Source organism: Crocuta crocuta, unplaced genomic scaffold (assembly GCF_008692635.1).
Source record: "Crocuta crocuta isolate KB4526 unplaced genomic scaffold, BGI_CrCroc_1.0 scaffold25, whole genome shotgun sequence".
Classification (NCBI taxonomy): Eukaryota; Metazoa; Chordata; class Mammalia; order Carnivora; family Hyaenidae; genus Crocuta; species Crocuta crocuta.
This window is the reverse complement of record NW_027532015.1, coordinates 18,280,384-18,297,891: the sequence shown is the minus strand read 5'-3', so window position 1 is coordinate 18,297,891 and position 17,508 is coordinate 18,280,384. Positions and strand designations below refer to the sequence as shown.

The window sequence follows — 17,508 nt, the reverse complement described above, 5'->3', positions numbered from 1 at the left end:
CCCGACCGCAGCCGCAAAGCGCAGGGCGACAGCCACCTGACCGCGCGCACAAACAAGGAGGCGCGGCAGCCGCCGGGAGTTCGCGCCGCCGGGGCTCCGGGCCAGGGACCACCCCTCTCCGCTCCCCCAGGTTCCCCTTACCCCTACCTCCTCGGCTTCCTCCTCCTCCGCCGGCCCCAGGCACCCACCGGCCCCAGGAACCCCAGCTAGACTCTCAGCTGATGGGCGGTGGCGCTGGGACGCCCAGTGCGCATGCCCGCAGCACAGCGCTGGGGAGGAGGCGGGCCTCGCTCCCCTCCCGTTGGGCAGCGGGATTGAGTGACAGCCGCCCTGCCACGCCCCCTGGTTTCCAAGCTAAGGAATGGGGGATACTGAGAAAATTGCAAGGGAGGTGTTTTTTTGAGGCCTTGAATTATGGCTGGCGGACGCCTTAGCCTGCGCGCAATAAACAAGGTGAGGGAATGAAGCAGCTGCCTTTATCGGGTGATGGCGGCCTCCCTACGCTCGTGTCTTCAGCCCGCCCCAGCAGGTCCTGCCCGTCTTGTCCTCAGTCTGCAGGAGAACGTTTTCACAGCTCTATTAAAAAATGCTAACGCAAATATGCAATCCTAGCAGGAACAATGACAGAATAAGTGAAGAGTCACCTCCGTGTGCCCACTTAGTAGACAAGTTTTCATAGCACATACAGGTCGTTCTAAGAATTTTTGAAGGGCAGAGAGTAGTTTTAACAGCGTTTGAAAAGAGCAGAGAATGTTCTGATGATAAATATTCAAATGTAATTGTTAGACAAAAGCATCGATTGCTTTTGGTGAAAGACATATTCAGCAAATTAATTCGAAGACAGGATGACTTGGCCTTTGCCTGTATTGAAGCATCTCTATTTTCTGAAAAAGATCTTCAGGACATGAAAGGTCTAGATGCACTTAAGTGATAAAAACCACAACCAGAATATTTTGAATTGGTACCACCTAAGAAAACTCTAGGTTATTTAGTTTTATGCATGCAGATATACCTAAGTGAGTGAGATCAGACGGGAGTAAGAAACACAACGGTCTCCCAGTTTATTTTTAATTGTTCTACTTTTAACACAAAAATGGGAACAAGAAATATTTCCTATTTCACATCTTTCCTGAAGAAAACTACAGTGCAAGTGTTTTAATAAACAACAACTTATATTCTGCCTCTGACAAGGAGGCAGTGAAGTGGGCATGCTGGCCAAACAGAAGGCACTCATCAAATCTAAAGGTAGCATGATTCAGCTAACACCAAGTGCGGACTTTTAAAAAATTCAGATTTTTATGTGAAATCCCCTTTTTCAATATTTTTAAAATTTTATAAAACATTCTGAGATCAGATAAAGTGGGTATTTCAACTTCTATAATAGGCAATAGTTTCAACCATAGAGTATTAAAACAAACAAACAAACAAACAAACAAAAAGCTGGAGGGGGCCTTCCAGAAAATCTAGCTCTACTTCCTCATTTAGGAAGTAGATTATAGAAACTGAAAGCCAAAGAAACTTCATCAAAACACACAAATAATTATGAGAAGCACAGGTCCAGGTGACTTCATTCAGAATCTTTCATTCTTTCTACTATTATCTTCTACTCAGCAAATATTCATTGAGAACCTGCCATGTGCCAGGGACTGTTCCAAGAGTAACAGATATGAAGATGAGTAAGGCATATAGTGTTTTCCCTCAAGGAACTTAAGGAGTGAGATTCTTCCCAGGATAGTGTAAGAGCGGCTGTGATAAAGATTTATACCCAGCATGGGGGATGAAGATGACATCGTGTGTGGTCAAGGACCATTCCAAAGAGGAAGTATTAACAAAATCTTGAAAGATGTGTAAGAGTTCACAGGGAAGACAAGGTGGGAAAGCACATCCCAGGCAAAAAGGATGTGCACATAAAAATTCATAGGCAAGTGCAAACTCTTAGGGATCGCCATATAATTTTATTTAGATGAAGCACCGTGGATGGGTTGGAGGGGCATAAAATTGGAAAGGCAAGTGGAGTTTATATCATGAAACGCCTCTACATCATGTTAAATGAGTATCTATGAGGAGTTAAACTATTAGAGGATTTTAAGTAAAAGTGTGATGTGCTCATAATTCTATTTTATGAAGAAAACTGGAGAAAGGGGGTAAATTTAAGAGAAATAACATTGAGACTGGAAAGGGAGAAAGAGAGAGAGAGACTACAGCCTTTTAGAAGGCTATTAGAATAGTAGTCCATCCCCAATTTAGAATGTCCCCAATATCAGAGATGTTGAAGGACTTCCTAAGGCAGATGCACTGGGAAAGAAACCGTAAGGCCTGCTTTGAGCAATATTTAGGAAGACTTTGAAATTAATTAGATATGAAAAATGGAAGAGATGACTACTATTTTCAGAACTTATAAAACTGAGCTGGGGGCGCCTGGGTGGCTTAGTCGGTTAAGCGTCCGACTTTCGCTTAGGTCATGATCTCGCGGTTCGTGGGTTCGGGCCCCGCGTCGGGCTCTGTACTGACTGCCAGCTCAGAGCCTGGAGCCTGTTTTGGTCTGTGACTCCCTCTCTCTCTGACCCTCCCCTGCTCACGCTGTCTCTCTCTCTCCTAGAAATAAATAAAACATTTAAAAAAAATAAAATAAAATAAAACTGAGCTGAACGTGATGTAGTTACCTGAGATTTAAGATTGCTAATATAGTTATTGCAGTTTGAGGATGAAGGTGGTGGGTGGAATGGCGGAGCAAAGCTACCTAAGTTTAGCTTTGGACAGGTTGTAGTTAAGATCCCGGGGAAGTGATATCCAGTTTGAGATGTCTCTCCCTTCAAGTACCCTGTGGGTACTTGAAAATGTGAGCTGGAGTTCAAAGTAGAGTTCTGACTGAGCTATGGGAAGAGATGAGGTCACGAACTTTAAGAACGGAATGTTATGGACTCCTCTGTTTAAGGGAGAGCTAAGAAAGAAAAACCCTGAAAAGGAGTAATCAGAGAGCTAGGAAGTAAACCAGGAGAAGGTGTAGTAGAGAATGAAGGAAAATATTTCAAAAAGAGGAAATCCTCTATGATATCACATGTTATAGAAAGTTCAAGTAAATTAAGAACCAAAAGCTGTGCATTGGACTAGAGAATTAGGAAGTAGTTGGTGAACAGGAAAAGGAATTTCAATCATTCAAGGGACTATCCTGTAAAGATCTCACATCTGCATAAGGCCTATTGCATATTCCGAACATCCTTTCCTGTTTCCTTTGAGGGAACCCAGGGTTTTGGGGAAGGAAGTAATACAACAGCGAACCTGAGGCTAGGTGGCGTCTTCCGGTTACACTGCTGCTACAGACTGAACTGGACAGAGGGTCAGCTGTCTGAATCCTCCTTCATTGGCTCTTTCCAATGCCTCATGTTTTAAAATACATTATGAATGGACTGCTTTTAGGTCTTTTGCAAACTGATAAGATGTTACCCCTTTGTATTCAGATGGAAAAAAAAATACGTAGGGTGTGGGTAATCCTGCAAAATTTAGAGGCACAGAGGGAAAATGAACTCCCAGAGCATTCCTGATATTTGGAGTATCCCATCTAAACATCTGCCTGCTACTGAGAGAAGCATCCTTGAACCCACTAGGGCTCAAAAATTCTGCCCATTTAATCAGCAATCATTTCACTTCTCAAACAAATCTTTTATGCTTGCAGGAATTACTTGCAGGAGTAAACTGGTAGTTTGGTAATTTGGATTTTTGAGAGCTAGTAATTTGGGGGATGTGGGTCTTATTGGAATGATTTTAAAGGGTAATTAGAAGTCTTTGAGTGGGGGGCGCCTGGGTGGCTTGGTCGGTTGGGCGTCTGACTTTCGCTTGCGTCGTGATCTCGTGGTTCGTGGGTTCGAGCCCCGCGTCGGGCTCTGTGCTGACTGCCAGCTCAGAGCCTGGAGCCTGTTTCAGTCTGTGACTCTCTCTCTCTGGCCCTCCCCTACTCATGCTGTCTCTCTCTCTCTCTCTCTCTCCTAGAAATAAATAAAACATTTAAAAAAAAAAGAAGTCTTTGAGTGGGAATTGTATCATTGTATTTGTTGTATCTTTACTAATATAAATACTACCTCTGCAGTATAAGACAGGAAACTCTCTCCTGTTCTAACTCCAGTGTTTGGAAGAGCAATTCTATTGAATGGAAGGAGATAATTATCTGTTCATTCAATAGTCCATGAACTAAAAATAATTTTTAGAAGACCACCATGTGATCTTGGGGGAGAGCCAGAGAAGTAAGAGATAACAAAAAGAAAAATATAGCAAGACAAGGAATTTATTGACAAATGAGAGGTACAAGTTGACTTGTAAAAGTGTGTTTTCAATTGATAATAAAATAGAAAAACTACAGCTGTTCTAAGAAATCTGCACTAGATTAAAAGACAGCGTAGGGTGCCTGGGTGGCTTAGTTGGTTAGTCTGACTCTTGACTACAGCTCATGAACTCTCACAGTTCATGACATGGAACCCCACGTTGGGCTCTGTGCTGACAGTGAGGAGTCTTTTTGGGATTCTCTGTCTCCCTCTTTCTCTCTCCCCCGCCCCAAAACAAATAAGTAAACTTTAAAAAAGGCAGCTTCAATAAATATCTAATAAATAAGCATCTGTTTCATTGTTCCTTATTTTTAAGTGCCTCCATCTTCCTCTGCTGTTTTTGCTTGTTTTCTAAAACCACACAAGTGCCTAGTGATACGCCAAGTACAGAACAGATTTTGCTGACTTTTAAACACAGATGTAATAAATAGGCATCCCATAGAAATCTTACATGGACAATTATAATATGACGATCTGTTTGTTCAATGCTAATTTTGCCTCCAAATTTTGTTGATACATCCCTCTGTCTGTGTCTCAGTCCACTGCAGTGGCCTCCTCATTGGTGTCTCTATATTCAGTTTTACTCAAACTTTACTATCCTCAAGGCCACCACTGACTATTGGAAGGAGCAATCTGAAAACATCACTCAGGCTTCATGCCATCCCCATGCCCCGGAATGTACCCTGAAAAATGAAAGTGATTGGGCTGGAAAGAGGTGGGATGTTGTCTAGGTTGGAGGAAGGAATCAGGGGCATCTATGGAGAACCATCTGGGAAACCACATTGTGATACAGTCTTTTCTTTTTTTTTTTATTTTTAACGATTATTTAAAATTTTTTTTAAACATTTATTTATTAGTGAGAAACAAAAAGAGACAGAGCATGAACAGGGGAGGGGCAGAGAGAAAGGGAGATACAGAATCCGAAGCAGGCTCCAGGCTCTGAGCTGTCAGCACAGAGCCCGATGCGGGGCCCAAACACACAAACTGGGAGATCATGACCCGAACTGAAGACTGACACTTAACCGACTGAGCCACCCAGGCTCCCCTAATGATTATTTTTGAGAGAGAGCGAGAGAAAGAGCACGAGTAAGGGAGGGCATAGAGAGAGGGAGACACAGAATCTGAAGCAGGCTTCAGGTTCTGGACTGTTAGCAAAGACCCCGATGCTGGGCTGGAACTCAAGAACTGGGAGATCATGACCTGAGCTGAAGTTGGACACTTAACCAAATGAGTCACCCAGGTATCCCGTATTGTGATACATTCTTGAAGATTCACACAGCACATTTGTAAATTAAAGGCTCCGAGATGTGGTTCAGCAAAGTAACAAGGATAACATTTTTTTAAGTTTATTTATTTATTTTGAGAGAGAGAGTGGGCAGAGAGAGAGGGAGAGAGAGAGAATCCCAAGCAGGTTCCGCAGCATCAGCGCAGAGTCAGATGTGGGGCTTGAACTCACAAACTGTGAGACTATGACCAGAGCTGAAATCAAGAGTCAGATGCTTAACTGATTGAGCCACCCTGGTGCCCCAAGGATAACTTTCTTTAACTCATTTTTTTCTGAATGTGGACCATAGAATTTTATATTTAATGTCTGTAAGGACCTACCAAATACATATTATGGAAAACGTTGTTCTCAAAATCAAGTCCAAACCCTTCTCATAGTGCATTAATAAACTGATAGGTCATATGTCCCCGTTTGCCTTGGACAGTCCCAGTTTATGCTCATTGTCACTTGCCTGCTGGGCACCCCATTTCATTCTTAAAAGTGTTCCAGTGCAGATGATACATTACATGGTCACTTTATATTTAAGGACCTACCTGATCTGGCCCCTGCCCTTCCCTGCATTGAAATTTATGCTTTGGAATATGCCAGCTTAAAGAACTCCTTCTTTTTCTGTTCCCACTGCCTTTCTACCAGTGCTCTAACCGCATACCGGGGGTTTTCTTATTTTTGTGGTTTGCTCAGACAGTTCCGTTTGAAAATAATTTTTTAAGTTTATCTTATTTATTTTGAGAGAGAGAGTGAGAGAGCATGAGTGGAGGAGGGGCAGGGATAGGGGTAGAGAAAATCTTGGGGCTCCATCTTGTGAGCCTTGAGATCAAGACCTAAGCCGAAATCAACAGTTGGACCCTTACCTGACTGAGCCATCTAGGTGCCCCTCAGGCAGCTCCCTTTAACCAGAATATGTTCTTTCCTCTGCTTCATTTTTTAAGTAAACTCTTTAGAATAAAGGCAGACCTACACAAGATTTGCAAAGATAGTACAGAGTTCCCACACTTACCACACCAAGATTCTCCTAATGTGAACATAATCATGGTGCCTTTGTCAAAACCAAGAAATTAACATTGGTATAGTAGTAGCAACGAAACTATTGATTCAGATCTCACTAATGTCCGTTTCTGTTCCAAGATCCAATCCAGGATATCACATTTTACTTACACAGTATGTTTCCTTCATCTTTTCCAATCTGTGACAGTTTTCTGTCTTTCCTTTTTTGTTGTGACCTTGTCAAAATTTTTTAGAATGTGCCTCCGTTTAGGTTTGCCTCATGATTAGACCGGGCTATAGATTTTTGGAAGGAATACCATGGAGGTAGAATGTTCTCATCGTCTCTTTTCCTGGGATACATGGCATGCTCTCTATTACTGGTGATGTTAATCTTGATCGTTTGGTTAAGGTGATGTTTTTGAGTTTTCTCCAAGGTGGAGTTACTGTTTTTTCCACTTCCATATTATGTATTGAGTAGAAGAGAGTCACCAAGTTCAGTTCACAATCAAGAGGAGGACAATTGAGTTCCACCTCCAGAGGGGAGGACTATTAAAAATTATGCCCATATGTTGAAACTACCACAGTACTTAATAAGTATTTGGAGAAAGATTTTTTGAGGCTGTGCACATATCTAGCTTCCCTTAAAGTTTTGCCTACTGATTTTAGCACTCATCAGTATATTTTGCTTATAACAATTTTTACTGTTGTGTGCTAAAGGTGATTTTCTATTTCTTCTATAAGGAATATTTGTCACTTCTCCCAAATTTATTTATTTTTTCAAGAATTGATTTATATTTGGGAGCCTGGGTGGCTCAGTTGGTTGAGCTTCAGACTTCAGCTCAGGTTATGATCTTACAGTATGTGGGTTCGAGCCCTGCGTCAGGTTCTGAGCTGACAACTCAGAGCCTGGAGTGGGCTTCAGATTCAGATTCTACCTCTCTGCCTCTCCCTTGTTTGTGCTCTCTGTCTGTCTCTTTGTCTCTCAAAAATAAATAAACATTAAAAGTCATTTATTTATATCAAAATGTATTTGTACATATTTATTTTATGGTTTATGTTATAATTAAGTTACTTTCACCATTGGAGATATTTTTAGGTTAGTTCTTATGTCAATTTTTTTTTCTTAGCATTTCCTTACTTGATACAAGTAGCTCAAAGCTCAGTCATTTTACTATAGAGCCGTTGTTCCTTTCATCAGAAAATTATATTTAGAAATCAAGATCTGGGTACTTACCTTCTCATTGTACTGGGGTGTCATTACTTTTATGCCCTCTCAATGGACAGAGCTAGCAAATCTATGTGTATTAACTCATGTATACACATGTATCCTCCAGGCTCTCTGGCTCTATCTATGTATCTATGTATGTATGTATGTATGTATGTATGTATGTATCTATCTATCTATCTAACTAACTATCTATCTATCTGCCTACCTACCTACCTATCTACCTATTTATCTATCAATGTGAATTCACATAGGTATTTCCAACTCTAATCTGACATCACAGGGTTATTTTTACCCTTCCCTGTTTCCCTTTTGTTAGCATATTTCTCTAACAGTGAGGAACCTGGCTTTCATTACCTATAACTCAATTACTTGTCCAATGTAGCTTCAGAATTCTTATCTTTTTAATGTTTATTTATTTTTGAAGCAAAGAGAGAGAGAGACAGAAGGTGAGTGGGGGAGGGGCAGAAAAGAGAGGGAAACACAGAACCTGAACAGGCTCCAGGCTCTGAGCTGTCAGCACACAGCCCAATGAGGCAAGGTGGAGGGGAGGGGCTTGAACTTACTAACAGTGAGATCACGACCTGAGCCGAAATCAGATGCTTAACCAACTGAGTCACCCAGGTGCCCTGCTTCAGACTTCTTAATTCACAGTTCTGTGAGAGAAAAACTGGAGTACAGTGTTTATGGACAATTCTTTTTGTCTTTAGCCTTACAGTATGGAGTCAAAACAATGTTTCACAAAACTACCAACATCAGTTCTTTTTCTTCACTCCCTTCACTGAAGCTGTTATATTTGTGTCCCAGTTAGAGTAATTTGTCACATATCGGCATTCCAATGGTAGTCACCAAATTTTATTTATTTATTTATTTATTTATATTTTTACTTTTTTAGAGAGAGAGTATGAGCAGGGGAGAAGAGCAGAGGGGGAGAGAGAGAATCTTAAGCAGGCTCCACAGTGAGAATGGAGCCTGATGCAGAGCTTGATCCCATGACCCTGGGATCATGACCTGAGCTGAAATCAAGTTGGACGTTCAAGCAACCAAGCCAACCAGGCAGTTGGATTTTTTTATTTTATATCTGAGTAACGTTTATACTTGGTGGTACATAGCTCTATGGATCTTTGACAAATGCATGGAGTGAGGTATCTATCACTGACGACCATGCAGAACAGTTTTATCTCCCTAAAAATTCCCTTTTGCTGTAACTTTTAGTCAATTCTTCCCCAACCTTTGTCAACCACTTATGTTTTCTGTCACTATAGTTTTGTGTTTTCCAAAGTAGAAATTGAAGCATACAGTATGAGGTCTTTTGGACATGACTTCTTTCAGTTAGCAGCTTATTTATTTATTCATTCATTCATTCCTCTTTTCAGAAAGACAGACTGCCACTTGTAGCACTTCACTTGCATGTGTCTGGAGTCCTGGAAGCTTGACTCCCCTGTTATCTCCTACAAAAGGACCCTGAGAGCTTATTTGGAGACTCTAGCAGGGGAGCTCAGCTACCTCGATCAAGACTGGCCCTCCCTCTTTTCAAGAGGATCTGACTTCAACTGAGCACACTGCTTCAAGAGGGACCCACATAGAGCAGTGAAGGATGAAGGGGACGTGCACCAATCCAGCCAGATCAGCAGAACCAATCCTGGTGATCAATAGGGTAAAGATGTTGCACAACTTAGCAGTATTATTTTAAATACATCCACATTGTTGTAAAAATCAATCGTTTGGTTTTTTTTCAAGGCTGAGTAGTATTCCATTGTTTGCATGTAACACTGTTTATTCATTCACTTACTGGTCGTTTCCAACTGTCAGCAATTATTAATTCAGTGTCTATAAATATCTGCATGCAGGTGTTGATAAAAATATAAGTTTTCAATTCACTTGGGTAAATCTCTGGAAGTAAGATTGTTGGGTTGTATATGTTTAATTTTATAACAAACTGCCAAATTGTTTTCCAAAGTTGTTTTACATTTCCAAATTGTTTTGCATTCCCACCAGTGATGAATGAGGATTTTTGTAGCTCCAAATCCTCCTTTTGATATAGATTTTTCTTTTAAATATCTTTTAAAATTTTTAATTTAATTTTAATTTATATTCTAGTAAGTATGTAGTGGCATCTTGTGGTTTTATTTTTGTTATTTTTTTTTAATGTTTATTTATTTTTGAGAGAGAAATAGAGACAGAGCACAAGTAGGAGAGAGGCAGAGAGAGGGAGACATAAAATCCAAAGCAGGCTCCAGGCTCTGAGCTGTCAGCACAGACCCCAATGCATGGCTCTAGCCCACAAACCACAAAATCACGACCTGTGCAGAAGTCAGATGCTTATCTGAGCCATTCAGATGCCTCTTGTTTTAATTTCATCTCCATAATGATATTGAACATCTTCATATTTGAAATCCATATTTATTTTTTAGTCAGGGGACCAGATCTTTTTCCTATTATTTATATTGTTGAGTCGTCTTCCTACCATTGAGTTTTAAAAGTTCTTCATATATTTTGGTAGTTTATCAAATATGTCATTTGCAATATGTCATTTCCTCCATTTTACAGACTGTCTTTTTGTTTTCCTTACAGTGTCGTTCAAAGAGCTAAACGTTTTAACTTTGATAAAGTCAAATATTTCTTTTATGGATCATGCCTTTAGTGTTGAATCTTTCATCACCAAACCCAGAATTAACATAGATTTTTCTCTTATATTTTCTTCTCTTTTTTTAAAAAAAAATATTTTTGGGGGATCTCAAGCAGGAGAGGGGCAGAGAGAGGAGGACAGAAGATCCCAAATGGACTCTGCACTGACAGGCTCCCAGCAGCGAGCCGGATGGGAGATCATGACCTGTGTCAGACATTTAACTGACTGAGCCACCCAAGTGCCCCTCTTATGTTTTCTTCTTACAGTTTTGTGGTTTTACATTTCACTAGAGCCCATATTGAATTAACTTTTGTAAAATGTATGAAGGCCATACCAAGGTTCTTTTTTACTTAGTTACTTTTTTTTTTCCTATGGATATGTAGTTATTCTAGCACCATTTGTGCAAATGACTATCCTTTCTCCATTGAAGTGCCTTTGCACTTTGGTCAAAAATCAGTTGTCTAGGGGCTCAGCCCATTGAACATCCAACTTGGGCTCGGGTCATGATCTCGTGGTTGGTGGGTTTGAGCCCCTGTGCTGAAGGCTAGCTCAGAGCCTGGAGCCTGCTTCGGAGTCTGTGTCTCCCTCTGTCTGTGACCCTCCCCTGCTCACGCTGTCTCCCTCTCAGAAATAAACAAAACATTAAAAAAAAAAAAGATCAGTTGCCTACATTTGTGTGCATCTATTTCTGTTCTATTCAGTTTCATCGATCTATGTGGCTACTATCTCACCAACGTCATGCTGTTTTAGTTACCGAAGCTCTAGAGTAATTTATTAATTGTAATTGGGTAATGTAGGTCTCTGGTTTATTTTTTTGCCCAGTGTTGTTTTGGCCATTTCAGTTCCTTGGACTTTCTGCACAAATTTTAGAAGCAGCTCATCAATATTTACAGAATCTTGCTAGAATTTTGGTGAGGATTGCTTTGAATTGATAGAATGCACTGAGAAGAATTGACAATATTGAGACTTTCAACTCATGAACACAGTATATCTCTTCATTTATTTATATTTTCTTTTATTTTTTATCAGTGTTTTATAATTTTCAGCATAAAAATCCTACATGTTTTGTGAGTCAAATGTTCATTTGTTCTGGTACTATAATGAACATATTTTTTAAAATTTCATATTCCACCTGATCTTAGCCGATATGAAGAGTTTACTTACACTTAAAGTTATTATTTGAGTTAAAAATCTACCATCCTTCTAATTATTGCCTGTTACCTTGTTTATTCTCCTTTGTCTTTCTTCCTTGGGTTTAATTAAGAATTTTTAAATAATTGTCTTTTATTTCCTCTATTGACATATTTCTAAAAGAAGAATTAATTCTTTTAGAATTAATTTATTAATTAAATTTGTTGATTCATTAATCTATTATTTAATTATTAATTAAAATGAATCTGAATTCACTTTCAAGTAACGTATTTCTGAAGACATTATAAACGTGCATTACTAGGTTTTTTTTCTCATTTCTTTTCCTATTGTTGCCATGCATTTCACTTTTACATATTCTATAATAACATGATATATTTTTCTACTTTTGGTATAATGTCATCCATCTTTTAGAGGAAAAATTGTTTCATGATAAAAAAGTAACAGGAGAGAAAAAGTTACTTCATATTTTATAAATTCTATTTCTAAATCTCTTTATTTCTTTGTGTATATCCCAATTTATGACCTATATCATATTCTTTTTACCTGAATGATTTTTGTTTTCATCTTGGAGTGAAGAACACAAGGAAAGTAGAAAACTTAAAGAATGATTGATATCTATGACACATGTAGGAAAGAGGGAAGAAAGCTTTTCCTCTACTTTCTAAAGTTCAATATCTGGGGCTTTTGAATTAAGCCAATGAAAGATTCACAGGGCAAAAAGGTTCATGTTGCATGCGTATAGGAGCCGACAAACGAAGTGGCTAGCTTGTCAAATGGATAGAGATGAAGGTTTATACACCTGCTTAGCAGGGGAAAGGTAGGGAGGAGAAAAGACTTATGAGAAAAAAATAGGTTTAGTTAGGAAGAACAAATAGATTTTTAGGAGAATAGGCTGGAGATGAGAAAGTTTGTGATAAAGTTTACCTATGCAAGTCTGAGCAGTTGTAACATTCCCTTACAGAAAGGATTTGGAGTAGGTTATATTCACATTCTCCTGTCTGAGAGTTTAACTGCTCTGAAGGGAAATTTTATAGCAGCCTAATTTCTTAGAATTTGTTGCTTTTAGTCAGATAAGAGAAGCTTTGGCAAGGCCCCCTCCCTCCCTTTCTTTCATCTGTTGAATCTCACATATTTTCAGCTTAAAATAACCTTCATGCCAAAAAGGTAAATTTTGGAGTGGCATATTCTGATCCCCTGAACGCAAAAATTTATAATTTCTTCATTAGAATCATAAACAAAGTGGAAGAGAATGACAAATGAAGAGAAAATATTCGAAGGTTCTAATACAAATGGTTTACATCATGCTATCATTTGTAAGAAAGACAAACGTCGTGTGGTAGAGGCTATTGATATCCCAACTGGATTCTCTTTCACTGTCACTGTCACTCAACGGTAGTTGCTGTATCTGCTAAGAACAAATCACAGCAGCCTTCTCTGCAGAACTGCCTGTGGTCCAAGGCTGTTGCAGGATTCTTTTTTACCACAGTACCCAGGATTCGGCGTCTCATTGCTTCGAAGAATGAAGAGGTGGACACAAAATGAGCAGCAGGCAGAGGCTTATTAGAATAGAAGATCACAAAGGAAGAACAGTGGGAAAGTTCTCTTTACAGAGAGGGGACACTGGAAAGTGAATGCCTGAGGGGTATAAGCAAGCGTCCTAGTTTTACAAGGTTCTGGTCAGCCCTCCTCCAATCCCTTCCCCCTCGTTCCTTCTCAGGTTCTACCCTTTTTGGCTTGGTAGGTTGTCCATTCCTGATTGGCTCATTTCCATTGTAAGAGGGCCATTGTATGGCCATACTTAGGTCTTTTGTCAAATTACTCAAGGGAAACCTGAGGGGGAGTAGGTGGGGTATGTTACATTCTTAAGAGGAACTTAGGTCAACTTAAGTCAAACACTCCCAGCATTGTTCCAAAATAGGTGTTTTTCCTATTCCCCACCCAGGAACCTTGGGCCCTAATCTTTCCCTCTCTGCCTGCTGAAACCTATTTTCTCCTATCACAATAGGAGCTGCCTCACTCAGGAGCAGCATTCCCAGACCCAAGGACCCTGTCGGTGACTGAGTGACATCAACTCCTGGGCTTGTGGTGGAACCGATTCTGTGGTTCTGTGGTGTGGGAAGGCTTGTACTCCTGACCTTCCCTCTGGGATGGACTGAAGCTATCTGCAGAGAAGACCACATTCTTGGCTTTCCCCTTGCTCATCCAACTTGCCTAATTCTCTCTCCCCTGTGAGTATTCTTCCTAACTTGTCTTGTTTCCCCCACTTCAGTTTCTGCACTGAGAGAAACAGCCTAAGACATCACACTAGAAAAATTGGCAAAAGTTCAGAATAGACAATTCACAGAAGTGTCTTAGTCCATGTTTCCTAAAAAATAGAGCCTAAGGCCAGGCTTTATATACTAAAGCTTGTTTTCAATTGAAATATATTTGACATGTAACATGGTGTAAGTTTAAGATGTACATCATGTTGTTTTGATACATTTATATGTTGCCATACATTGCCATTGTATTGTTAGCTAACACAGGGGTGATGTTGTTATACCCAGATCGCAGTATCCTCACCGACCAGAGACCACCAGGGAGACCGAGTCACGCATGCAAAGGCAAAGGGCTTTATTACGGGCTTAAGCTTGGGCTCACAGACTTCACCAGCGTATGGGTCTGTGCTGAGAGCCTTGAACAAGGAGAGAGTAGGGTTTTTATGGGGTTTGAGACGGGGGAGTTACAGAAGTTGTGACATGGGAACAGTGATCCAATCATAATAATTCAACATCATTGACAGCGGGTTTGACCATACACATTATCTAGAGTATTCGTTACTTTTGGCGGGATCCAATTACAACATTTAGAGTACCTTTAAATTCAACCAATCACAGAGCGAGCCTAGGGTCTTGTTCGGCGACTAACGGGTTAACTTTAACATTAGGTAACAGGGTCCCATCTATAGTTTCTATCTCCAGGCCTCTCCCTTAGTAATGTGGAGGGTGGTCGCTGGCCTTTGCTGATTGGGTGATGCAAGGGTGGTTTCTGCTGGCCTTGGGCAACGTGTAACTGCCTGATAGTTTCAGGGAAGCTGAAACTCAGCCCTTCTAGTTCAGAGGGGAAACTTAAAGCCTGTCATGGAGTCAGTTTGGTTTAGACGTTTAGACTTGTGGCCTTACAATGTCATATAATTACCATTTCTTTTGTGTGGTGCCAATATTTAAGATCCTGTATCTTAACAATGTTGAAATAGGTTTCTGAGCCCAGCATTAAGCCATTCCTACCCGGGATGCATGTGAGCAAACCAAAACTTAGATTTACTTTCATGTCCTTGTACATGCTCTGCTTGACCAGAAAAGCAGTATTTCCAGTCAGCCAATACCCAAATGCCCATCCAACAGTGGGCCTCCTTACTCCAAACAAGGTTGACTATGTGGTCCCAGTCAGTCAGCTGTTCTCTATTTTTTTCTTCATTGTTCTTTACTCTTCATCCTATAAAAGTTTTCTGTCTTCCACCCTATTTTGCAGTTCTCTGAAAGGAGACTGTCTACTTCTTGAAGTGTTTTTTTTTTAAATTCTTATTTGAGAGAAGAGTGTGTGAGCAGGGGAGTGGCAGAGAGAAAGAGAGAGAGAGAGAGAGAGAGAGAGAGAATCTTAAGCAGGCTCCATGGCTAGCATGGAGAGCCCGATGCAGGGCTCAATCCCATGACCCTGGGATCATGACTTGAGTCGAAATCAAGAGTTAGGCGCTCAATTGACTGAGCCTCCCAGGCACCCTAAGAAGTGTTAAATAGTGTTTGTTTGTATCACTTAAATTGTGTTCTTTAATCATTTCTTAATAGCAAGTTTGATGTTTATAATACAGTATTGTTGTCTATAATCACTATGGCTGCAGAGCTTATTTATCTACTGGTTGCAAGTTTGTATCTTTAAACAACATCTCTTTTCCTCCCCACATCATCCCCACAGTAAAGCTTTACAGTAATCCTAGGGCAGCAGGAGGGAGGTGAAAGGGGAGGCCAGGCAGGAAAGGACAGAGAGCAAATATAAAGTGGCGCATCACCAAGAAAGCATGGTTTAGGCAGTTGGGACCATTAGCATGGGACATTCTTCCAGATCGGCCTTTCAGATACCCATTGGTGACTTGGAAATGAATCCGGAAAAGCTTGAGGGAAGGGAGAGAAGGGAGGAGCATTTACTTTTGCTTCCCTTCCGGTCTCTTGATTTTCATGAATCAAAGTTCACCCCCTGGGGCGTTAAGTCCTTGGACACTTTCAGGTTGTGTTGCCCAGGTTCTAGAAAGTCAGATCCCAAACACAGAACCATACATTGTTTCAAGGAGAAAGTGAAAAAGAGGCTGTGGCCTCTTTTTGGCTTGGAGCCATGTGCTGGCGCTGCTGTGGCTCACTCAGGGCATGCAATAAAGGCTTTGCAGAAACCCACGTTCATGGTAGGCATGTTGAGAGACCCAGCACTATTGAACCCGTATTGATCCAGTGGCTAGATCACTGGGAACAAGTGGCTGGAGTCCGCTGGGAGTGAGTGAATCTAGGGAGGTTGATAAACTGAATGAGAGGCACCAAAATAGCCAATAATCACACCTGGAAAGCAAACAAAATTACACAAAGGAAAGTGAACTAAAACAAGCTGTTTTGCTGTCATCATTTTGACTCATCAAATAAAAAACAAAATGTGGACTTAGTAAGGAGGGACTTAAAAGTTACTGCAGTGGTGGGGCGCCTGGGTGGCTTAGTCGGTTAAGCGTCCGACTTTCTGACTTTCGCTTAGGTCATGGTCTCGCGGTTCGTGGATTCGAGCCCCGCATCAGGCTCTGTGCTGACTGCCCGCTCAGAGCCTGGAGCCTGTTTCAGAGTCTGTGACTCCCTCTCTCTCTGACCCTCCCCTGCTCACGCTGTCTCTCTCTCCTAGAAATAAATAAAACATTAAAAAAAAAAAGTTACTGCAGTGGGGGAAAGAAGCTGTCATGACGCGGACAACCCTCTGACCATAAGATCTGCAAATGTCTCAGGAGTTAGGCTATGGGATTTTTCTTTTATAGACAGGAGTAAACAAAACTAGAAAGGATTGGGTGTGAGCATTTGGAATGGATAGGAAAACAAGATCAGAAAATGTTTTACCACGAGGCTAGTCTATTCCGCTGGAGAGGCTGCCTGTGTGCCGGCTCAGGCTGAGGGTGGTGGACCAAAGTTCAGGCACCTGGGGAAGGAACGAGCGTTAAGCAAAGTTTGGTTAATAAGCATTTTGTTCCCAGTTTGAACTGTAGAGAGCAGACATTCAGCTAATCATTTATGAGGCAAAGAATGGGCACCTTTTCTTTCTGCCCTTGTCACAGGTAAACGGGGGGATATCTGTGAGTCTTATCTGTGTCATATAACGAAAGGCAGTTATTTCAATAAGTCATTTCCCAGAACACAAAAGTTGCGAGGACCTTAACCATAGCTGTTTTCCAAGATCACAGAGCTCAGGTAAAATCCACCATTGTTAGACCTACCAGACTGGCAATACGAGAAAGAATAATAACAATACTGTGTTGACAGGTGTACGTATATGGGGGGAATGGACACTCTTACAACATCATAGCTCTACAAATTGACAGAGCCTCTCTGCAAACTTTTAAATGTGATGTACTCACTCTTCAGCTCATTTGTCTCACCTTTAGAAGTCTCTACCGAGGAAATGCTTGGGTAACAATAATGAAATGACATCTATTACAGTATTATTTAAAATATCAAATATTTAGGAATGACATAAATATCTGTCAGTGGGATTCGTGAAGGATATTTGCATGCACATAACAATGTGGCATTTACAAAGATAACGGAGAGGCAGAAGGCAGTGAAGTGATGAGGACTGTGCTCTCTGGAATCAGCCTGTCTAGGTTCAAATCTCAGCTCCAGCCCTGACAGAAGTGTGA

The 17,508-nt window shown here is 40.8% G+C and overlaps 1 protein-coding gene across 1 annotated transcript in view; it reads right to left on the bottom strand.

The window, feature by feature from the left end:
• The window catches only part of STX7 (syntaxin 7), a 46,943-nt gene extending 46,710 nt beyond the window's left edge, over positions 1-233 (bottom strand). Inside the window, exon 1 of the mRNA XM_077775959.1 lies at positions 148-233. The gene's annotated coding sequence lies outside the window, so the exon portion shown is untranslated. The remainder of the gene's footprint in view (positions 1-147) is intronic.
• Positions 234-17,508: the final 17,275 nt, after the last annotated feature.